Genomic DNA, 25,490 nt, shown 5'->3' with positions numbered 1-25,490 from the left:
TATGGCTCCCAGCTGGTAACTATTGAGCATGGACGTGGTTGGATCCTGAACGGACACTTCAGTTTAGTCCATGTGATCGACCTAAACTACTTTGGTCAAATTGATGGAGTCAGCAGAGTACGACATTACAAGCAGGGATGTACGGACTGTGTTACAATTCCACCTAAATGAAAGTAAGCTGCGTCTCGACGAACTACAAGTAAGCATATCACGAGGGGTACGTTCCATTGACTGGATTGGTTCTGCATGGAAGTGGATAGCTGAGCTGGGTCTCCAGATGCAGCGTATTGGGACTATATTCTTCGAAGCATAATGACGTCGCAATAAACAACAATCACCAGTAACGAGTTATCTAAAAACTATTCAACGGTACCCGCGAGGCAATGTTGTTGTTGTATTAACAGTGCTTCACCCCATTCAATGGGCACGACCACTCACAAATTTTCATTGAAATTCTCTAACGGGAGTTCAAGGAATCTGGTTGTTTCAACAGGGGCGGGCCATAGGGAGATGGGTGTTAGAGGCGTAAGTTCCACATTACAATTGAAAAGATGGTTGGTGTGATGTGGGGACACATCGCATGCAGGACATACATTACATATGTCGGGGCTGATTCTAGATAAGTAAGAGTTTAATCTGTTACAGTATCCAGAACGAAGTTGGACCATGGTGTCTCGTGTTTCCTTTGGTAGTGTGCTTTCTTATTTGCATATTATTATATTGCATATTATTAACGGGGTTCATCGGGCGCGTCCTGACAAAGGCGTTTACCGATTCTGTGTGGATTTGGCTAAGGGCCTGCTTGCGCTTGCCTGGATCAAACGGCAGTGTAGGCAGGTGCCGGATCTCGTCATAGTGCTTTAAGAGATGTTACCTTAATCCCCGTGGAGGCGGTGCTAAATCTGGCAGTTGTTTGCTAGAATGTCCTGGTTTGTGATAGTTAAGCAAGAACTGTTTGTTCAGCACTTCATTGTGCTCTTTAATATTGAGCTCTTTGGCCCCACTGTGTACAAGGTGTTCGGGAGTCATAAGGAGGCATCCTGTGGCAGGTCTGATTGCAGCATTTTGGCAGGCCAGAAGCCCTTTCCAGTGTGTATTTTTAAGAGCAGGCGACAGACTGGTAATGCGTAGCTCATGAGCGGCTGGCCAATTGCTGTGTACGTGGTTAGCAACGTTTATTTATCTTTCCTCCATGTGCTGCCAGCAAGCGACTTGTGGATTTTGGTGCGACTTTGTACTTTAGAAACAATCTCGGTGGCATTAGCCTTGAAGGTTAGAGTATTATCGAACGTTACCCCTAAGATCTTTGGCTGACTGACAGTCGGTAGTGTGACACCATCGACGCGTATGTCCAATATTTGCGGCATCTGTTCCTTCCACGTCGTAAACAGGGTGGCCGTGGATTTAGTCGGTGATAATGCCAAATTGCGCGAGGTGAAGAAACCGGAAAGATCGGGGAGATAGGTGCTTATTTTAGATACTAATTCATCAACTGAAGGGCCAGGTCCTGTAGCCATAATCGTGCAGTCGTCAGCATATGAAATGATTGTAACTCCTTCTGGTGGCGAAGGGAGTTTTGATATGTAAAAATAAAACAGAAGCGGGGATAGGACACCACCCTGTGGAACCCCCTGTTTAATTTTTCTAAGTTTAGAAATTTCGTTCCTAAATTCAACCGACGCCTGCCGACCACTCAGGTAATTAGCTGTCCATCTTTTTAGACAAGCATGAAGGTGTTAGCCTCCCATGTCTTGGAGTAGCGTGCCGTGGTTGACTGTGTCAAAAGCTTTTGACAGGTCAAGTGCCACGAGCACCGTCCTATGACGGGGTTTTTGCTGATTTAGCCCGTAATTAATCTGAGTGTTAATGGCATTGTTGGCGGTGTTGACGCTGTGCATTTACGGAAGCCCTGTTGGTGCGTGGCAATGCGAAGATTTGCCGTGAAATTAGAGAGCAAAACGGTTTCCAATATCTTTGCTACTGGCGAAAGGAGTTGTTGTTGTTGTTGTTGTAACAATAAGGTTGCTCCCCGAAGGCTTTGTGGAGTGGTATCGATGTAATGTTCCTTTGCCGGATACAGATCCGGTACGCTCCAGTACCACAGCACCATTAAGATGCTAACCCGACCATCTCGGGAACGTGGCGAAAGGAGTGATATCGGTCGATAAGACTCGCATTCATTGGCAGGCTTAACAGGCTTTAATAGCGGGATTAGACTTACCATTTTCCATTTTTCGGGAATAACGAAGGATTCCAATGACAGCTTGAAAATATGTGTTAGCTATTTTATCCCCTCATCGCCAAGGTGTTTATGCATTGGCATGGCTATTCCGTCGGGGCCTATCGACTTGGAGGGCCTGGCCTTAAGGATGGCTGCTCAACCTCTGTGGGGTGATGGTGATGGGTGGGATGTCGTTTTTATGTTTATGGGCTCGTCTAGGGGGTCTCTAGGGTTTAGGTGTCTCGCAAGGTCACGTTCTCTTGCTAAATATGCGGCTTCGGGCGGGAAATGTGGTATGATTTCAGGTATTCTACTAGCCGGGATGAAGCGTGCAGAAGCTGAAGCGATAACCTTACGGAACGCATGCTCGCCCTGCCTGACGTCGGTCGGAACGGGAAGCGCAGAAAAAGATTGGTTTGCGAAGGATCTGTAATCTACCCAATTGGCATTTTCAAATTTAATAAAAATCCGCTTTTCAGAGGTGATAAAATAGGTAGGTCGCTCGATTGAAAGGAGTATGGGCAGGTGATCAGAAGCTAAAGTAAGGATCGGTTCCCATTCAAAGCAATTTATGAGCCCTGTACTGACGATTGCGATTTCACGTGAGCTGTGGCAATTACCTGCAAATCTGGTGGGGGCATCGATGTTTATCGTTCAGAAAGTTGTATTGTCTATTTGCTTTGCTAGCTGCCTGCGTCTGGCAGGCTGGAATGCCAGAGATCGTGGTGAGCGTTGAAATCGCCAAGGATAAGACGGTTTTCGCCACGGAGTAGCGTACTGATATCAGGGCGATAGCCACTTGGACAGCAGGTGGTAGAGGGAATATAGATGTTAATTATTTCTAGGTCAACATCGCTTGACCGGATGGTTATGCCTTGAATTTCTAAGGTATTATCCCCGCGACTAATGTTGGGTTGAAATATACTATATTGCACGGTGTGATGAGTGATAAAGGCAAGGCCACCACCATTACTCCGGTCTTGACTATGAATGTTGTAGCCATCGCAATTTCGGAGGTCCGATTTGGCAGTTAGCTTTGTTTCTTGAATTGCGGCAATACGGATATTGTTTTTGTTCATGTAGTCAACTATCTCCGCGATCTTTCCGGTTAAACCGTTGCAATTAAGTTGCAGAATTCTGAGGTGCGAGTACGAGTGTCGGAAAGGGAGGGACGCGGGTAAAAGCTGGTGCTCGGCATTGCTACTATCCATGTTACGTAGATTGTAGAGATGGGTTGTAGCGGCCGTATTAGGTGGCAGCGCCATTTGGCGAGAGCAACAGCGGACGATTGATGTGGACTGCTGAGCAGCGTCGCTGCTAGAAGGTGGCGGAGGTACGTTTGAGAGTGAGCTGTGGGACGTCCTTGGACGAGATCAGCAGGGAGCCACAAAGGTTTTATAAACATTTCGGGGGCGACGAACGTTGGGTTCTAACCCAGAACAGCCCGATTAATGCAACCATCTTTTACACGTGACACAATGACAAGAGTATAACTGTCTAAGATAAATTCTTGTCCGATATATGCAGCAGAACCACAGCCTGGGACCGGGGTTAGGTTCAATACCTTCCCAGAGCAGGAGGGTATGGAGCAGTAAAGCTGCAAGGAGCTGCTCCGAGGATGGCAATTTGTGGGAGGGACGCAACAAATTAAATGGGGTTACACTGAATTGACAGCCCTTGTTCGGGAAAAAATCTCGAGTCACTCCGGTACGAAGAACCGGCTGCCGTGGGAAGCGCCGGCGAGGTAATCGAGAGAGGAAATGAAGCGATGCTTCACATTAACGCTATAAGCAAAAACATAAGCGAGGAGAATATGGAGCTTCTGGACCTAAGCAAAGTACTTATCTTGAAGGAACATGTGTCAGAAGTCGTCCAAGCGTGCCAAATGGCAAAATCTGGCGTAATTAACACAAATATTCTTGATCGAGACGAGATTGGAAGGCCCATAATGTAGGAAGATTCCCTACCAGAACACCATGGAAGCCATAGTGTACGGGTCGGCCTCCGTGTATTCAAACGGTAGCAACTTTTGTACGTACTCTCAATGCCAAAGGTAAAACCAGATGGCTACCGACTTCTAATAACACGGGCCGCTGTTATAAGAGGACATCACGTTGTCCTTAGCTATAAAAAAATTATAATAAACGAAGTTGAAACGTTCGGGTTACTTAACAAGGGGGCACACACACTTACTTGTAAGAATGTGGTGTCAGCACTTCAACAAAAACGAGCGAAGCCAACGCAGGTAATTGATCTGATATCATATTGCGTAAGCAGACGAAATGCAATTGATGTGAACTGCAGCGTAACGATTTGATATCAGTTATGCAGACAAAATACAAATCGTGTGATTTTCCACGCAAGCGATAAAATTTATTTTGGCCAGTCGTGGTAAGTACAGTCTCAGCAAATAAGAGATCAGTTAAACTAATTTAGAAGCTTAGAGTTAGCTTTTAGTATAGAATAAAATGCATTATGTTTTTGGACATCGAAATAATGGTAAATACACTAAAGAACCTAATCAATTGGTTTCATTCCTTCTGTGCAGTTTATAATGAAGCCGCGGGGCGGCTCCCAACTCTAATTTTTTGGGGCCTAGTCCTTGGCCTCCTTAACTTGCATGTTTTTCCAAGTATCGTAACCTGTCAAAACATATCCATTCTCTAGGATAGGGAGAGGAGCATTATTTTCATGGATATTTCGCATTGGGCTGACTTGTCTTCTAATATTTTTATAGTACAATTGTCAGAGGGTTCTGATCTACAAATAGAGTTTTTACATTTAGATATCCTTTGATGATCGTTATATTTTGCGATCTTAGGGTCTAAATTAATTTGACCATGCTTATGTGCTAAATAATATACACTAAATAGGCTATATTTAGTTTCGAGGATAGCAAATTTGTATATTGTTATAATTGCTTCTTGTAGGTAACAGATATGAATGTCGGCTTATTCTAATATATTAATTAGTGGAAGATCCAACCTTTCGTGCTATATTAAATCCCACATATCTTTCAAATTTAATGTGCAAGAATAAAAAATTATTACTTTTTGCAAAAATGTATAGTGTTCTTTATTGATTGAAATTCATTATAAACTTCTGCTATAACAATGTTTTGGTTATTGCTTCGGCTATAGTTCTTTGCTTATTATTCCTTTCTATTAACGATAATTAGTGTAGTTTCGATTTCTACAAGGTCAACGTGGTCCGGAGCCAATAAAGTTAAGTGATCTTTTAAGGTCTATAAATATTTGGAATGAGTTGAGTTTTCAGGGTTTCGAACTTGTTTACTAAAATTTGAGTTTCTAAATGATACGCATATTTCATAATGCTTTCGTATGGCGCGATTATTTTTGAGAGATTGGATATGTTATACAAGAAGGCTGTGTCCTGATAAATTTAAACAGGATCTGCTTCTACTAATAAGTATTTCCTGTTGGTGAAATCTAATATATTATCGCAAAGTACGATAGAGAAAAATAAGCTAAATATTATATATACTGTGACGAATATTCACATCACTAATTGATACTAGCATCCCTAATCCTATACAAAGCAGCCACTCGTATGTACGTAATCAAATCAATCATCATTTACACATGTTCATACAAGGCAACAGAGAGATACTCACAATCAGCCGAAGTAGTACTTACATATACACACTCATATGGCTATGCGAGAGAGTATAAACTACAAATATACATGTACATATATGACTGGTAACCAAACATGAAGTTCCCGAAGTTACTAGACCTTAGGAGAAATGGGTGAACGAGGCAACAGAGAGTATAAGAGCAGCGAAAGCTGAGTATTCAGAAATCAGTTTGATTTAAACACGCTATCAGTTGCGAAGTGAAGTATAATTGTGAAGTATAATTTTACTACTCCCAAAGTAATCTAATAAAGATAATTTCGCATTACGGAATATTGGAGTTATTTATTCGACAATTTAGCGATTTGAACGTTTGCAGAAGGTGTAAAATAAGCGGAGTTTCCCTAAATTCGTTACAATTGGTGTCAGAAGAGGAATTGCTGAATAAATTCCAGATTTGCAGAGTACAACAAGGATATGGAAAAGTGGAGTTAATTGAAGATCCGGCAACTGAAAACGAGTTGGAGAGCCGTGGATTGAATACAACCGGCAATAAACCCGAACTTCAGGTACGACTACGAGAGGCAATGGAATTAGAAGGATTTAACATGGAAGAGTATGTCTTTCAGTTGAAGTCGTTATCCGTCGTAGAGTACGGCTATTGCTTGGTCCAAATAGGATCTTCGGAGTTCGTTCTAATGGTATCTTGCATCGCGGTAGTATAAGGTAGAACTTTGTTTTTCATTTGTTTGCATTATTTATTCGATTTCTGCAATATACAGTTATTCATACAAAGGAACCTAACTATTTATACCAGAGGCTTCAGTTCCTACAATCATCAAGGTCAGCTCAGCTTGTTTACACTAGGCACAGAACTTTGACATCTGAACGTCAATTCTTTATTAATGCGGTACGTCTTTGGAACTCAACCCCAGTTAGTTTAAGATTTCTCTCTAGTACACTGCAATTTAAAAATAAGGTGGCTATTTTGTTAATACTCGTTAAGTATCACAGCTCTCGTAGCTATATATACTTTTCTCGAACCTGCCACGACTTATGTAATTGTGTTCTCATATTGTTATTATTATTATTAAATACTGTGCTGTACTCTCCCTTGTACTCCCTCTTCCCATTGTTACATTGATCTGTTTCTCTTTCCCTTCCCTTTCCTTGCTAATAATGTATTAACTACTTATAAATCTAAGGAAACGTATTTATGTTATAAGCGACTGACACTGTAAAATAATTTTTTGTTAAATTATTGTGCCAGGATAACCATATTAATAAATTTCAAATTACAATTTCGAAAATTCGAAATTACTTTCCGCTATTAACTGTATAATTTATTTTTTGCACGGATTCAATTTCTTTCTTCGCCCTATATTTATAACTGAGCTTATACTCGAATAGGTTGATCTCTGCTTTTACTTTTCTAAGTCCCTGTTCACCCAGAAGCATATCAAATTCTTCCAATGCATATTTTAAAAAAATTGAGATTATGTTCTAATAGTGTTAAAATTTTTTTTTTAAATTGTTAGTGAGTAACCTTGAAGAGTTTTCAATTTTACAGGTTTAATGGGAATAGACTTACCGATGTTGCATCTTTTACTTACATAATTGTTTGTTGCTCCAGGACAAGGATGTTAATTAGTTTGCCTGTATCCCTGTAGTGGCGTTGCAGACACGGCAAATCGTTCATGCGCCTAAAAAAACACTGCCTCTTTCATATTCATCATTTTCGTCTGCTGGTGGAAGCTATTGTAATTCTTCCTCGCGTGTTTGATTTACACGTTGTACCTTCTGTTGTGTGTTGTAGTTACGATATGAAGGATTTCGGTCTCTTTTTTGAGGATCTCCTGTTGTTGTTGTTGTAGCGATAAGGACACTCCCCGAAGGCCCTGGGGAGTGTTATCGATGTGATGGTCCTTTGCCGGATACGGATCCGGTACGCTCCAGCAACACAGCACCATTAAGGTGCTAACCCGACCATCTCGGGAACAATTTATATGGCCACATTAAGCCTCAGGCCATCTCTCCCTACCCCACCTCCAAGTACCATAAGGAGCTTGGGGTGGCCAGAGCCTCGTCTGTCAGTGAAACGGGATCTCCTCGAAATGGATTATTTGGAGGTAGCCCTGGAATTTAGCGGTCATAGCTGTTTTGTTGTGGAGCAAAATGATCCCTACTATAATTAGCGGATTTCGTGTACTGCTGTGATGGATCCACGTCCATTGGTTCGTGCTGTTACATGGGTGCAGTTTTTGGGTTTATTGCACCTGTACGCTGGGTCTGTACCTTTGTGGTACCTCGAGATATCTTCTGCCTTGGTTTGGTACTGCAATCTACTATTATATTGTCTATGCGGATTATATTTCGGAACGTCGAATTGTGAATTCACGTTATCGTGGTATTTCGTACCTGCGATAGCGTAAGTGGTTTCTAAGTCCTTCGGATTGTGGCTATATATGGTGCCGTTGGTATATTTGAAGTTCAGACCAAGAATGAATGTCCTTACAGCTTCCTTGTTCGCATGTTCTTTCATAGGTGATGGATTTCCTGAGCTATCAATCTCAACTTTAGTGAGTGCAAGATTAAATGCCTTGCTGAATTCGCAATGGATCTTTGCGAAGGTTCTTTTTCCTTGCCTTATTCCCTTCATTTATTCAAGCAACATATGCAGAGGTCTCTGGTCCGCATAGGTGTAATCGAAATGGTCTATTATATCATAAAAATGACATTTGGTGCCGTGGATAATTAAAATGTCGGCGCCCCTCCTTGAATTTTCGAATGTATAATAGAGAGTGCCGTGTAGTACGTGGGTGCAGTCCAGGAATTCTTTATATTTTCCATGTGTGTCGAAGCATATTTTCTCTATAATCGATATTGGTTCTTGTCGCCTATGAATATTGGTAACGTTTTGAACATGTCTAGGTTGATTTGTGACTCATCGGTGATATGTGGTATACAGTTCTGGTATTGGTTGGTGACTGTGATGTTAGATGTTGCGACGGAACTTATACTCTGTTGGTCGGAGTTGTATATGTTATTCCTAATGTCTTTTATGTTTATGTCTGTTTGCGTTATTTCTGCGTTTATTACTTTTTTGAGAAACAGACGTTTGGATCCTTCGAGCTGTTGCTTAACCCTCTCAGATGTAGTTTTAATAGTAAGTCCTTTAGTGATATTAGTGAGATGATTCGGAACTAAATCGTATTTCTTGCATTCAAGCAAGAATTTCAATTGGTTTAATTGCTTGGCAAGTTTTTGTTTTTGCTTACTATAGTGTTTTAGTGTTATGCAAACGTGCTCTCCATATCTGTACTTTATATGATTATAATAGTGCTTCATTATGAAATTGGTGCACGTTGTTGTTGTTTATAGTGTGATTACGAAATATTTTATATGCCTGGCTGAACGGCAGGCCTTCCGAAAATTCTTAGATTTGATTAAGCTGATCAAGACTTTTTGTATATGTATGTGATAGAAATAGGCTGCAATGACCAAAATTTGCTTTAGTGCAAGTCAAAGGACTCCACTATGCAAGCCCTACGTTTCGCTAATCTTCTTAGCTTCTTCAGGGGCAGACTGCATTTATTAAATAACAGTATAATTCTTAGCTTCTTCAGGGGCAGACTGCATTTATTAAATAATAGTATAATACACCACAAACAACAACGTTGAATATGAAACGTGAAAATAGAAAATTATAGAACTTAAATTGAAGAACTTTTTTTGTCTAAATATCACATTAAGATAAAAAACTTACAATTTATGTGTATAAATATGTAATTATAATTTACATAATGCACACTTGTCATTAATTAATAAATTAAATTCAAATCAAAATTTAAAAGGTTTAGATACCCTTCTGTTTAGGTATACTTGTCAAATTGGACTTTGATCCATAAGTAGAAAAAACCAACAATTATCATAAGCATAATAAATTAGCGGATGAAATGTCATCAGTGTCCTCTTTCCTGTTTACAGTTCTTCTTCTGTTTTGCATTATTCGCAAGCTTTCCAGTGTCAATCTCACTTTTCCTCGTTTTTCTTTGTCTAAGATTTTCGCATTGTTTATGTCAGCTATGTGGCCAGTGGCTGTTGTATGTTGCGATAGTGCTGTGCTGTTTTTGTTGTTTTTAATGTCTGCAACATGTTCTTTTAATCTTACGCCTAGTGTACGTTTTGTTGTTCCTATATATGTTTTATTGCATGTTTGGTTTTCTGTTCCGTTGCATTCGATTTCGTAAACAAGAGTTTATAGATAAACAAGAGTTACTGTACAAAAGAATAGCTAAGGAGATAAAAGAAACACACAATAAAAAATTAAAAAAACTTAATCATGAACAAATTTCCAACATGGGCATCCATATGAACAACGATTGGTTCGTAAACAAAACGGACATTGTTTTTCCAGAGGAAGTCAAGTGGCTACTCTCTCTGGAAGTTCACTATCCCAACGACTAAAACAAATTTTACACCAATACATGTCATAGCGGAAATTGAACAAATAATACAGACCTTTGACTATAATAAAACGAAAGAAGTAATTAGAAACAAGCTAAGTAAATAATAGAATACTACAATTCAAACGAAGTAATAAGCATAACTCCAAAGAAAAGTTTATTTTGGAAACCTTTAAAAAAAACCAAATTATTTTTGAATGCACACAAAAATATTATTATAACTGACGCCGACAAAGGAAACGTAACCGTGGTACTATACAAAGAAGAATATATCGAAAAAATGAGTAAAATAATAGACGACAAAAACACATATAAAACACTTAGGCATGATCTTACTAATGAACTCCGAAGGAAAAACAATAGATTAGTAGAAGACTTATACAAAAACAAAGCCATTACCTTAAAAGAAAAACAACAGCTTATATGCTCAACTGCTAATGTCCCCAGAATTTATGGCTTACCTAAAATACATAAACCATTCCGTCCAATAGTATCGTCCATAAATGTACCATGCTACAGATTATCTAGATATGTTGGAGATATCCTCAAAGATTTAATATCTGAGGAACTCAATATAAAAAATTCCTTTGAACTCAAAGAAAAAATCAACAATATAAATGTTTCCGACGACGACATACTGGTGTCGTTTGATGTAGTATAATTGTTCACTAATATACCTACGATGCTCGCGATCAAGATAATAATGAACAAAGGGGATGAGATCTCCAGAAGAAACTCCATTACAAAAAAACAATTTCTGGAATTACTGAACTTTTGTTTAAAAGATAATAATTATTTCCTGTGGGGCGATAAGCTTTACGCTCAAACTTGTGGAATGCCGTTGGGAAACCCACTCTCTCCTACTATAGCCGACTTGGTGATGGATGACCTATTAAATAACGCTATGGAAGAACTTAAAGAAAGGTCAAATATAAATATAAAATTCTTCTGCAAATACGTGGATGATATATTTGCTATCGTGAAGAGAAGAGACTTAGATCAAATCCTACATACCCTCAACAAGTACCACAACAAACTCAATTTCACGGTGGAAGTTGAAAATAATGGAAGCATCCCCTTTCTAGACACACGTGTCTTCAGAATGGACACTAAACTTGTGCTAGATTGGTATACCAAACCCATTTCATCTGGGCGTTTAATTAACTATCTTTCAGCCCAGCCCTCTAAATATAAAGTGAATACCGCAAAAAACCTCATACATAAAGTGATGAAAATTTGCCACCAAAAGTTCTGGGATAAAAATTTGAAAAAAATCACTAAAATATTAATACAAAATAATTACCCTCACACACTTATACAAAGTCTAATAAAACAGGAAATGGAACAGATTAAACACACAAAAATCAACAACACTACAGAAAATACCGATGGCAGGAACAACAAAACGTAAACTAGGCGTAAGATTAAAAGAACATGCTGCAGACATTAAAAACAAGAAAAACAGCACAGCAATATCGCAACATACAACAGCCACTGGCCACATAGCTGACATAAACAATGCGAAAATCTTAGACAAAGAAAAACGAGGAAAAGTCAGATTGACACTGGAAAGGTTGCGAATAATGCAAAACAGAAGCCGAACTGTAAACAGGAAAGAGGACACTGATGACATTTCACCCGCTTATTTATTATGCTTATGATAATTATTGGTTTTTTCTACTTATGGATCAAAGTCCAATTTGACAAGTATACCTAAACAGAAGGGTATCTAAACCTTTTAAATTTTGACTTGAATTTTATTTATTTATTAATGACAACTGTGCATTATGTAAATTATAATTACATATTTATACACATAAATTGTAAGTTTTTTATCTTAATGTGATATTTACACAAAAAAAGTTCTTCAATTTAAGTTCTATAATTTTCTATTTTCATGTTTCATATTCAACGTTGTTGTTTGTGGTGTATTATACTATTATTTAATAAATGCAGCCTGCCCCTGAAGAAGCTAAGAAGATTAGCGAAACGTAGGGCTTGAATAGTGGAGTCCTTTGACTTGCACTAAAGCAAATTTTGGTCATCTCTATTACATATATATTTAAAATTTGTCGACTGTACACATATTTATATTTCCCACACAAAAATAAATTATCATATTTTATTTTGTTCAATTTTGTATTTATTTTTTCTTGGAGATATATGGAGATTTATTTTTAAAATTTTAATATTAAACTGCGCAAAAACTTCAAAGGAAGTCATGGGCTGCCAGAAGCGGTAATGGTTATACGTTGTAAGTGACTTTATCATGGCGGTGAACAATTTGTCGATTCTAGTTTATATATATCGTCGAGTGACCGGTAAACCTCTTTCAGTACAATATTTTGTAAAACCTAGTTCTTTGTGTTAAACTAATTTGTTACAACCCACCACTTAGAAAATCGAGGTAATAGGGCCTTCTATCAAAACTAGTGATAGAAATTATAGAAAAGGTATCGAATCCGGTACTCATATAAAATACTCGGATCAAAGTATCGATGCTAGTGCTCATACTAAGTAAAAGGTAGACCATGGGCACTTGGTAAAGTATCGGGGAAAAGTATCGAGGTAAAGTATCGATACTTTACTCAATACTTGGAAAAAAGCATCGAGTACAAAATACTCGAATATTTTATGAAAAAGTATCGATACTTTTCACTCAGTACTCGTATCGCTCTATCACTAATCAAAACAGGAGGTTTTGCGAGGACTGAAAACATAATATACCGAGTTTATAAAAATATAAAAAATGTTTTCAAACTTCAAAAATTTTGGAAAAATTTAAACAACGTGACATCAGGACGGACAAGGCGACAGCTGTTTCGATTATACCTTGTAAATCTCTTCAAAGCCTTTTCTCCCGGGAGTGTGAGTCGAACCCGCACTCCTACGATAGTTGAAATGGTTATAAACGCATTCAGCTACGTCATGCCTTAGTTGTTGTAAAGTTTTTCCCAATTGCCTTCTTTCGCATATATTATCTCTCACACATCACATAATTCGTACGTAGTTATGTATTAAAGTTATGCATGTTTGTAAGGCGGGTTTCGGAGAAACTTGGTATTGTGTTGTTGTTTTTGTTCTATTTATAGAACTACAACGAATTAACCAAATGTTGTCTACTTATATGAGTTTGCCGGGGATTGCCCGTAATTCGTAGTGAATAAAGCTAATAATTTGTACCTATGTAAAGAGTATAAGTCTGCCCTAATGTTCTTTTCTCTTTGGTGGGGGGAAGAAAAGATTAAATTTTTAAGAGAACATTGGTATGCTTCTTCAGTGAGAACCTTTTCAATTAACAATTACAAGTGTTTATAAACAAGTTCTTACAATTATATTCCTTATCTAATTATGTATGTATGTTTATTTGTTTTTATGTCTAAAATGTATTTCCTAAAATTATCAGTTGGTCCTTTTTTACTCCCATTATATTAGTGTGGTTTGATGTTTTTCCGCCAATTACATACAAAATAGGAGTCTCTTGCAATCCATTTTTAAGTAACTTCCCGGAAAGATAGAGTCTTGAAACTTTTAATGCACATCGGGAATCGGCGACAGTTAAAAATGAGGAAAAAAACTTTGCTGGGCTGGCCAGGAATTGGGAAAATTCTAAAAAATGTCCGACTTGAAAATTTTGCTGTCGAGTTTTAAAGAATTTCCCGATAACTCAGACAATTGAAACTTTGAACGAAGCTTCGGGCTTCACTACTAATATTAAGGATAAAAAATTTGTCTCGATGGGACAAGGATTGAGATATTAAGAAGGCCATTTACATAATGTAGAATCTTGCCACCGCTATTTGAATAAATTCCCGTAGAGCTAGATTCTTGAAATTAAGAACATATTTCAGAACCTCATGACTACGTAAGATGAGGGAAAACACTAGGGGGTCCAGGGATCGTGAAATTTTAAAAAGTCGTTTGCGCTTGATAATTTTGCTTTCGAGTTTCAAGGAATTTCCCATAACCCAGTGACTTTTATAAGCTGTTGTAATAACAAAAATATTTTTCAGATTACAAACTTTTATACCGTGTGACATCGAAAAATACCTGGAGAGAAATGGTATATTTCTTATAGGTCTCGTTGAGTAGAACAGGAATAGGGTGAGCAATTTCCAAACACCTGCAAAGCCTTGAGTTATATGTTAAATACCGGCTTTTTGGAATTTGCCGCGCTCATAGGCCCATAAACTTAGTCCTCTATAAATTGATTTGAAATATCTTAGACTGAACAGTTTTTTATTTATTTAGTTACAGAATAATGTCCAATCTTCTTTTGTTATTTTCCTCCATATTTTGAACTCAGCAACGAAATCTTCAACGGAACCTGCAATATCATTAGGCCATTGTGATTATAAAACTCGAACTGTCTCCTGTATTTGTTTGTCATTCAGATTTATGCATTTATTTGGCAAAATATTTCCAATTTTTGAAAGCAAACTGAAATGAACCAAAAACGGTATATAACCCGACCCTCGGAAATATTCTTCGGGTTCGCCTTCGTAGATATCTCGATGATTGACGCTTATTTCTAAACGATTTATAAACAATAAATCAAGGTTTTGTAAGCTTTATGCTTTTTTCAGGAAAGTCATTAAAAACTTACATTACGTTTACTTTGCTTGTTGGGTTGTAATCCAGACGTATGTGTTCAAAGTCAGCTGTTTGCGCAAGGCAAACGCCAAAACGACGCAAAAGCCGAATGTGTACCGGCTTTAAGAAAAATTACCAAATGTATGTTATTGTGCATACATACATATTGTGTGTGCTATGTTATTGTGATAACAAAACGCAAAACCCAAACGGGAGTTTAACCCCAAAGCAACCCCCTGGCTGCGCGCCTGATTCGAATAGCCGCAATTCAACAAATTTTGGATTTTCAAAATCAAATTCGATTTTGTATGAAGTGTTCAAACAAAACAGGTAAGGGTGCCTAAGTTCGCATGTAGCTGAACATTATATACTCAGCGTCAGTTTCGATCGTACAATTCATTTCATATAAATTACTTTTCTAATGCTACTGAGGCATATTTTAAACACAAACTATTCCTAAAAAGGTAAGGGAGTCTAAGTTCTGGTGTAACCAAAGTTGAATTTACGCTGTTGATTTTACGCATACATATATTTACACATCTGCATTTAAAGGAAATATATCAAAAACTTGTAGCTTTCGATATGTTTCAATATAATGAACGATGAATGGGTTTTTCCAAGAAATGCGTTTGGCGGTGAGAGTTATTCATACAAAAGAATAGCATGTGCAACATTCCATTGATTTTCCATCGATTAAGAATATTGTGACGACTTTTAGCATCACTAGGCTGTTAGTAAATAATCACGCAACAACAAAAACATTAAAGAGAGCCACATATGTGTACATGAAGACATCAACCATCATTTACACACATATATAGAAGGCAAGAAGAGATAGTTCACTCACACACTTGTGGTCATCAACCGAAGCAGTTCTCACACATACACACGCATATGACTATGAGAAACGCATAAACTACAAATATGCATGGTAACAAAGCAGACGAATCTAGAAGGTGAAACGTCTAGACCTTTTGAGAAATATGCAGACAAGGCAACAGAGAGTATAAAAGCAGCTCAAGCTCAGGAATGACTAATCAATTTTGATTTAAACACGCTATTGGTTATGAAGTTTAATTGTGAAGTACTACTCTCAAAGTAAACTAAAGAAAGACCCGTTTGCAATACTGAAGATTGGAGTGATTTGTTCACCAGTTTAGCAATTCGAACGTTAGCAGAAGGTATCTAATAAGCGGAGTTTCCCAAAATTCGTTACAATTTGTGTCAGAAGAGGAATTGTGGAATAAATTCCAGAGCTGCAGAGCACAACAAGGACATGGCAAAGTTAAGTGAATTAAAGATCCCGCAACTGAAAAAGGAGTTGGATAACTGTGGATTGAATACAACCGGCAATATGATCGAACTTCTAGCACGGTTACGATAGGTAATGGAGTCGGAAGGAATTAATGTGGACTAGTTTGTCTTTCATCCTGATGGGGACGAGACAACAAAAAAATTGAAGAGAAAAATGAAACATCGCAGACAGTTACGAGCACAGACTTGAACATGATATTGGCTGCAATATCTGCTCAAACATCGACAATGGCATCTCAGCTGGAATCACAGGAGAACCGTATAACATCCAAGATAGAAGCACGGGAGGCACGAATTTCAGAAATGTCGTCGCAAATGTCATCTCAACTGGAATCACAGGAGAACCGTATAACATCCAAGATGGAATCGCAAGAGACACGCATAACATCGAAGATTGAAGCACAATGGAAGAACAGAAAACACACATGGCGTCACAAATTGCAGAACAATTAAAAGAACAAGAGGCACGCATAACATTACAGCTCGAAGCACAAGAAGAGCGTATCCCGACAAAGCTGGAGGCACAGAAAACAAAATTCTCATCGCAGCTGGAGGCCTCTAGTGAACGACAAGATAAAATGGAGGCCGAGATGGATGCTTTGAAAGACCGGATTCAGGAGTTACAATTGGATCATCCAATCACTTCAACGTCTACTACGAAGGTAAAACTCCATCTTTTGACGGTTCTGTTCCTGTCCAGGTATTTAAGCTATAGTTCGAGAAGACAGCAGGAGTAAAACACTGAAATACTGAAGATAAAGTTGCAGCTCTATTCGTAGCATTGAAATCCTGCAGACGATTCCCGAGGGAGAGCGGAACAACTACGAAACATTGATGAGCGCTCTAGAGAGGAGATACGGAAGCGAACACAGAAAGCAGATGTACCAAATAGAGTTGCAAAACCGCTACAAAAACGAATAAGACTTTGCAGGAGTTTGCGTCGGATTTCGAAAGGCTGGCCGATCTAGCAAATGTGGACGCACACGTGGAATACACCGAGAGGATAAACATCCAGAGCTTTATAAATGGCATACGGAACGTGGAAACGAAGCGAGCTACATACGCAAACCCAAAACCAACATTTGCTGAAATGGTATCCCATGCCCTGACTCAGGAAACAGCATCGCCTCTGTGTAAGCCAGTTTTCAAAGTACGCCGTATGGAAGTAGAAAGGCTAGAATGGGTGACCACAATTTGGGAAGCATTAAAAGGACCGCAGCAGAAAAACGATGGTGCCGTCAAATGTTTTAAGTGTGGTAAGCCAGGGTACATTGCACGTTATTGCAGTACCAACCCTTATAGTTCCAACAATGTGTGTGGCCGTAAACGCAGAGCTGAAGGAGATGAGCAAATCTCCAAGTCCACTCTATCGTCAAACTAAATAGAGTAAGCCGCAAGGGGCGACAGCTGGCTCCCGCAATTGAATGCCCCATAATCTTTATCTCGCAGATTGGAAGAAGATCAAACAATCTTACTGTCGGAGGAGAAGTGAATGGAAAGGAATGTTTACTAGATGTAGATACCGGCGCATCTCATTCCATCATTCGATCAGATTTAGTCAACAAGAAGATAAGACCATTGCTTGGAGCAAGATTACATAAAGCCACTGGAGAGGACACCCAGGTAATTGAAGTCGTAAATGGGAATGTTACGGTACTGCACACCTTTATAGTGGCAGAGATTGTTGATGAAATCATAATTGGAGCGGACTAAGGCATCAAGATCGACATGCAAAGCAAGACGATGCCATATAAGAACATGGATATGCCATTTAGTTTCGGCTACGAGAAAGACTACAGCAGTAAACGAGTGCTGATGGTGGAGAATCAGCAAATACCATCAAAATCGGAGGCAATAATCTGGGCAAAGGTTGATGGAGATTTTGGGACAAACAAATTGTGGGTTGTCGAAGCAGCAAGCAAATCAACACCCAACGTACTTGTAGGAAAAATTCTGGCTATGACAAAATAGAATGGACGTATTCCGGTAAGAGTACTCAATGAGTTCAAGTCACCACTCAAACTGACCCAAGGAGCTATATTGGGAAGATGCCTAGAGGCTGAAATCGTTATTAATTGTGAGCAGCTCCAGGAACACGTATCAACTAGCAAGACTTCTCTTTCAAATGAAATCACGGTATGGATGGAGGGGCTAGAGGAAGACTATCAGAATAAGGCAAAACAATTGCTCATAAAGTACGCGAACATATTTGACCAGGATGGTTCCAAACCAGGACGCACCAAAGTTGTGAAAGATCAAATTGACACTGGAGATGCGAGGCCGATCTATCAAGCTGCTCGTAGTGTTCCACTGGCGAAGTGGGTAGTGGTGAGTCAAGTCATACCAGAAATGAGCGACAGCGGCGTAATGGAGCCATCAGCTAGTCCATGGAGCTCACCGGTGGTACTTGTGAAGAAGAAGGATGGAAAATGAGGTTTTGCGTGGACTACCGGAAGTTCAATGACGTCACGAAAAAAGATAGCTACTCATTGCCAAGAATTGACGACACTCTGGACTCGATCTCTGGTACGGAATGGTTTTCCACACTAGACTTGAAAAGCGGCTACTGGCAAGTTGAGGTTGAAGAGGAAGACAAAGAGAAAACAGCCTTCAGTGTCGGAAATGGTCTTTGGCAGTTTACAGTAATGCCCTTTGGACTATGTAATGCACCATCTACTTTTGAGAGACTTATGGATCAGGTACTGAAAGGACTACATTGGAAAACATGCTTAGTTTACCTAGACAACATCATCGTATTGGGAAAGAACTTTGAAGAACATCTGAAGATCTTGGAGGAGGTTTTCCAAAGAATAGCAGGTGCTGGTCTGAAATTTAGTCCCAAAAAGTGATCTCTGTTTAAGAAGCAAGTAAGTTACTTGGGTCATAAAGTAACGACGGAGGGCATCTGCACCGCGAATGAAAAGATAGAAACAGTAAAGGATTGGCCAAGTCCACAGAATATGCATGAGTTAAGAAGTTTCCTTGGGCTGTGCACATATTACCACCGATTTGCACCAAACTTTGCCAGCGTAGCCCATAGCCTCCACGAGCTTACAAGAAAAAATCAAGCATTTGAATGGAAGAAGGAGCAAGAAGTGGCTTTCCAAACATTGAAGGAGCGGCCTACTGATCGGCCTACTGATTTTAAGATCGCGGGTTCGAATCGACAAACAACAAAAATTGTTAATACATCCCAGAGCACGGGGAAAAACAAGTGTCAATAAAATATGACACTTTGGCAGCATTGCCAACAAACAAGTCCAATTTTCACAGCTATTCTGCAACAGATGTCGCAGTGGTGTGAATATCAATTGGCACGAACCAGAATAGAAGTAGGATTAATGAAGACAAACAAAAAACCGCTGTGGTGGCTGAATGGTTATAGCAGCGGCGCCTAAACGTTGCCGATGAAGGAATTTAGCAGTTCCCGAAATGGATCTATACAACGAGCTTTGGCAGTTGTCTAAAATTTTTTCTTTCTTCTATTCTAATTTAAAAATTTTTTCAATTAAGAAAAAATTTATCATAACAATAATAATGATAAAAAATTATTGTTAGGCCTTGAGCTCGATTCGAACCCGCGATCTTAAAATCAGTAGGCCGATATAACAACAAAAATTGTTAATACATCCCAGAGCACGGGGAAAAACAAGTGTCAATAAAATATGACACTTTGGCAGCATTGCCAACAAACAAGTCCAATTTTCACAGCAATTCTGCAACAGATGTCGCAGTGGTGTGAATATCAATTGGCACGAACCAGAATAGAAGTAGGATTAATGAAGACAAACAAAAAACCGCTGTGGTGGCTGAATGGTTATAGCAGCGGCGCCTAAACGTTGCCGATGAAGGAATTTAGCAGTTCCCGAAATGGATCTATACAACGAGCTTTGGCAGTTGTCTAAAATTTTTTCTTTCTTCTATTCTAATTTAAAAATTTTTTCAATTAAGAAAAAATTTATCATAACAATAATAATGATAAAAAATTATTGTTAGGCCTTGAGCTCGATTCGAACCCGCGATCTTAAAATCAGTAGGCCGATATAACAACAAAAATTGTTAATACATCCCAGAGCACGGGGAAAAACAAGTGTCAATAAAATATGACACTTTGGCAGCATTGCCAACAAACAAGTCCAATTTTCACAGCTATTCTGCAACAGATGTCGCAGTGGTGTGAATATCAATTGGCACGAACCAGAATAGAAGTAGGATTAATGAAGACAAACAAAAAACCGCTGTGGTGGCTGAATGGTTATAGCAGCGGCGCCTAAACGTTGCCGATGAAGGAATTTAGCAGTTCCCGAAATGGATCTATACAACGAGCTTTGGCAGTTGTCTAAAATTTTTTCTTTCTTCTATTCTAATTTAAAAATTTTTTCAATTAAGAAAAAATTTATCATAACAATAATAATGATAAAAAATTATTGTTAGGCCTTGAGCTCGATTCGAACCCGCGATCTTAAAATCAGTAGGCCGATATAACAACAAAAATTGTTAATACATCCCAGAGCACGGGGAAAAACAAGTGTCAATAAAATATGACACTTTGGCAGCATTGCCAACAAACAAGTCCAATTTTCACAGCTATTCTGCAACAGATGTCGCAGTGGTGTGAATATCAATTGGCACGAACCAGAATAGAAGTAGGATTAATGAAGACAAACAAAAAACCGCTGTGGTGGCTGAATGGTTATAGCAGCGGCGCCTAAACGTTGCCGATGAAGGAATTTAGCAGTTCCCGAAATGGATCTATACAACGAGCTTTGGCAGTTGTCTAAAATTTTTTCTTTCTTCTATTCTAATTTAAAAATTTTTTCAATTAAGAAAAAATTTATCATAACAATAATAATGATAAAAAATTATTGTTAGGCCTTGAGCTCGATTCGAACCCGCGATCTTAAAATCAGTAGGCCGATATAACAACAAAAATTGGTATTTATTTACTTTAAGAAAGGTTCACTTCTAATAAAATTATGACCGCGACAACTCTACCGCACCATGTTACTTGTTTCATATCCCAAAGGAAAAGACAGATGGTTCCTTCAGGAAATGATATAAGACAGGGGCGGATCTAGCACGATTTTGGAGTGGAGGGGGGGCGATTTAAGTCAACTTTTTAGGTAAGATAAACTGACCTTAAAATTGTTCATACAAACACACATACATACACTCATCTACAGAAGTCATCACCACTCAATTTTTTCCAGTCTTTACTAAGTTTTGCTTCGACCTTCATTATTTTCGACATTTTTATAAAAATATGTATTATTATATCATGGTCGGATCCAGGGGGGGCCTTTTTTTATTGACTGTAATGAAGTATATAATACTATTCTACACAATAATTTCTTATCACACAACGGATTTTTACTAATTTTTAATTTTTCTTGCTTTTTTACGATATTATTACATATATTTAAAAAAAAAAAGTCCCCCCCTAGAACGTAAAAAAGCAAGAAAAATTCAAAATTAGTAAAAATCCGTTTTGTGATAAGAAATTACTGTGTAGATTAGTATTATATACTTTATTACAGTGAATACAAAAAAGTTCCCCCCCCCCCCCCTCCCCCCTGGAACCGCGCATGATTATATAACACCAATAATCCAAATATACACTTAAGACTTTTTGGAAAATTCGGGAAAATTCCGCGAATTTTCATGCAAATTTTTAGCTTTCCGTAAGAATTTTTAGAATTTATCTCTCAGATGGGGTTTTGCATGAACGTTTGCGGCCAATCAAAGAGAGATTTTTTGAAATACATATGTACATTAGGGTGGCCCTTATTTTCCAAAGTGTTCCGATTATCGATCTCACCCCATTGAAATATGCGAATAGCTTAAAAACTAGAATATACAAAGTTTTAGGTCAATCGAAAAAGGTTTAGAGGTGGCGCAAAGAGCTTGAAGTCCTAAAAATTACGAATTTTTACAATTTCTTAAATTTGGTAAACCCTACTTCATTTGTTATGGGCGAAACGTAATTTATCGTGTTATTAGTAAGTTCTAGAGATATTTGACCTTCAAATAAATCTAAAACAACAAAAATTGGTCAAATAATAATAAAGTTATAAACTAAATTATGCCTTAAATACGTTGTCATTACTTCAAGAATGTGTATATAATGAGTATACGTAAATGAGTTTGTTTCAAATTTTTTATAATACATTTTTTTAATACATTTTTAAAACATATACATATATTTTGTGAAACTTTATCTGACGTATATAATATGATATTATTTCCTAGGATCTAATTAAAGATGATTTATTATGTGCTTCAAATTGTTTTTTATAATCAGTTACTACTTGTAAAAATATTGTTTTTCTTGTTCGTCATTTGTAAGTACTCTATTATATTCTTCCATAAGTTTTACTCCCCGTTCTGCTGTGTCGTTAACTTCTTATATAATTATAACAGTATCCTTAGCTTTTTTATAGGTTCCTGTATCCCCCCAGTATAGTGGATCTACCTCCAGAAATTGAGATGATATCCCAAACCGGCCAAAAAAATCAATTGTGTTTCAAAATCGTGTAGTTCTTCTTCTACGAATTTATTTATTTCACTGGACCTGGTTATATTTTCTGTTTCCTTGTCACAGTTGTCCTATGCTTTCGATTTTTTCCAAAATCTTTTTCTTCATGGTACAAGAGACGTCATCATCGAACAATGCTAATGCAATACATTCTTCAGACAGTTACCATAGGTGGTCACAAAACTTTTTTTTTTTTTTATAAATTTATTTAATAAAAGATAACTCTTGAAGAGGTGCTCTATGAGGATTGTTACAGTAAAACCAAAGCTTAATATAGAATTGTATAATAAACGCGCATATACTTGCTATCGAATTCTCTTCATAATCCGTTAGTTTAAACTGTTCACGAAATAAATAGATTTTTAAGCAGTACAATGCCTTAGACATCCACCGAACATGATGAGTGGGCTTTGGTACACGAAACTTTATGCCATCACTTGCTCCTAGACATATAGATGTTAATTCCAATAATTCCCCATAGTCATCTCTTACTATTTTCTTTTCAACTATTCCTTAGAGGGTTTTTTTCGAAATAGTATATTTGCTATCGCTTAAAAGTAATTTCAATTCATTATTTTGTAGCAAATTTCTAAACCCATTTTTGTCGATGTTTTTGCAATTTTCTTGAAATCGCCGAAATAACTGAACGTCCTTACTAGTGTTTACTGGAAAATAACTCTCAGCAGAACTTCATAAATATTATGACACCAAGGTAGATAAAAAATTTTTCGCTCAAGTTTTTTTTTATATATCGTTGCAGCTCCTTTTATAACGCATGTGTTAACCGATGTCGTATTAAAACAATAGGCCACAATATCATACTTCAGATCCCTTTCAAATAACAGTTCATACAACGTATCAGCTATTTCCGAGCCTGTTGCAGCATATAATTTTGGAGCTCCTATTAACTGTTCGCCATTCCTGTAAGTAACAACAACTGGAAGTCGTTTCACCTTTACACGACCTGTTATTTCTGGAGGTGGTTTTCCATCCCAATGCAAAATGCCGCAATTTATCTATTAAAAAAACCTACTATTCAAAATTTGTTCCTTCAAGAGCAGTATAGTTTTAATAAGAAAACGTCAAAGAAATTTTTTGTTGTTGTTTGCAATTTTAAAATATATATTTTCATTTCTTTATACTTTTTTTTTAAATTTCTTTCGACATGCTTGTTGCAAGAACAAGTTGCAGTGCAGGCTTAAATTTGTTGTGGCATCACGCATTTCGAAAGAAAATTTATAAAAAAATATATGTGTACAAAAAGGGCTATACGTTTTTCAGCAACTTTTCAGGAGAGCAAAAAAACCGTTTCCTGGTGATCCTAGAGAATATTTATTCTAGTTTGCATTGTTAACTAATGATACTACACATATGTAATAGACTTGTGCAATTTTTTTTTACTTTTTTTGACCAACCACTTCCCATGAAGCATTTGCGCCGTTTTACAGCACATAGCTCTTTTTACAAATTATTTTAATTTGCTAGTGGGGGTAAAAAATCGTGAAAGATGTGTATACAATTCTTCGCCAATTCTTGTAAATGTAATTAAAAATACCAAGGTTATAATTTTAATAAGCAAATAATTCAGTTTTTATTAGATACATATGTATGCACGTATATGCATACGAGTCTTAACATAGATTTATAGTTTAATAACAGATGCGTAACATAGTCAATTGCATAAAATATTAATACAAAGTTTTTATCGAGGTAAACTATCATAAAATGAATGGAAGTCTTTGTGCATGTATTGTTTTAACGATTGTAGGCTACTGTATTTAGATTGGTCAATTTTTATTGGACCATCATACAACGACTTAGGTTTATCTTGAGTCTGCCAGGCAGGTGTTTTTTGGGGAAACGATGTCCAGCAGTCGGTATGACGCAACTTAAACTTAACTTCGCCATTTATATAAAGTAATCCTCTGATATCGCTGACAGTGGCTTCCCCAGATTTTTTACCTGGTCTTATAGTTGAAAGCTTACTTGGAACTTTTTCATAATTTAAAAAAAAAGTGTACTCTAAATAATTAACAATATAAGGTTGTGAAGGCCTTGCCTGCCTCATACGACTTACATAGTCCATTGGTGAATAAATGGGTGGCTTAAACATGCTGTCTAATGTAAAGTGGACGCTGTCAACCTCCATCATAGTGTGCCCTTTTTCTAAAATTATTTGCTCTATTTCCAAGCTACCTCCTGATGATAGGTTTGCTAAGGCACTGCTAAGTATTCTATTTTTGTTCTGGTACATGCATCCATCGGATATCATGATCACTTTTTTATACGAAGTGCAATATTCCTTTAAAAAGTGTACAATACAACTCGTTATATTGTTAGCTGTTACACCGCCGTCGCATTCATGCCATACGTACAAATATACATCTTTGGTATTTTTTAAATAAATCGAAAAGTTATGTACTGCTAGCTTCATTTTATAGTATTGTTCTGAAACAAGGAGCTTCGGACAGAGCAACACACTCTGCATGTCCATTGTCAATACTAAAGTTTCAGCTGACATCTTTTCTAACGCCAAATTTTTTGCTTCCCTGGCTTCATTTTTTTTGGCAATATGTAATTCGTAATTGGAAACGGTAACATTGCCATCTTTATATCCAACACAAGTGTCGCACTGGTCCTTCCTGGGCTTGAATATAGATATTTTATTGGAGATTAGAACTTCACAAAACTTTTTTCGCATAACAGGAACCTCTTTATTGCTGCTACACCATTCAGCGTATATTTTATGCATATGCGTTTTAGATT

General features: G+C 37.6%; 1 protein-coding gene and 1 pseudogene across 3 annotated transcripts in view; both read right to left on the bottom strand.

Annotated features, from left to right (window-relative positions):
- Snap25 (Synaptosomal-associated protein 25kDa) overlaps nucleotides 1-25,490 on the bottom strand; it is a 1,254,720-nt gene that overhangs the window by 1,011,925 nt on the left and 217,305 nt on the right. The window lies entirely within an intron of this gene.
- LOC137248761 (uncharacterized) lies at nucleotides 7,512-8,358 on the bottom strand (annotated as a pseudogene).

The sequence above is a fragment of the Eurosta solidaginis genome, chromosome 1, assembly GCF_040869045.1.
Source record: "Eurosta solidaginis isolate ZX-2024a chromosome 1, ASM4086904v1, whole genome shotgun sequence".
Classification (NCBI taxonomy): Eukaryota; Metazoa; Arthropoda; class Insecta; order Diptera; family Tephritidae; genus Eurosta; species Eurosta solidaginis.
This window is presented reverse-complemented; position numbering and strand designations above follow the sequence as displayed.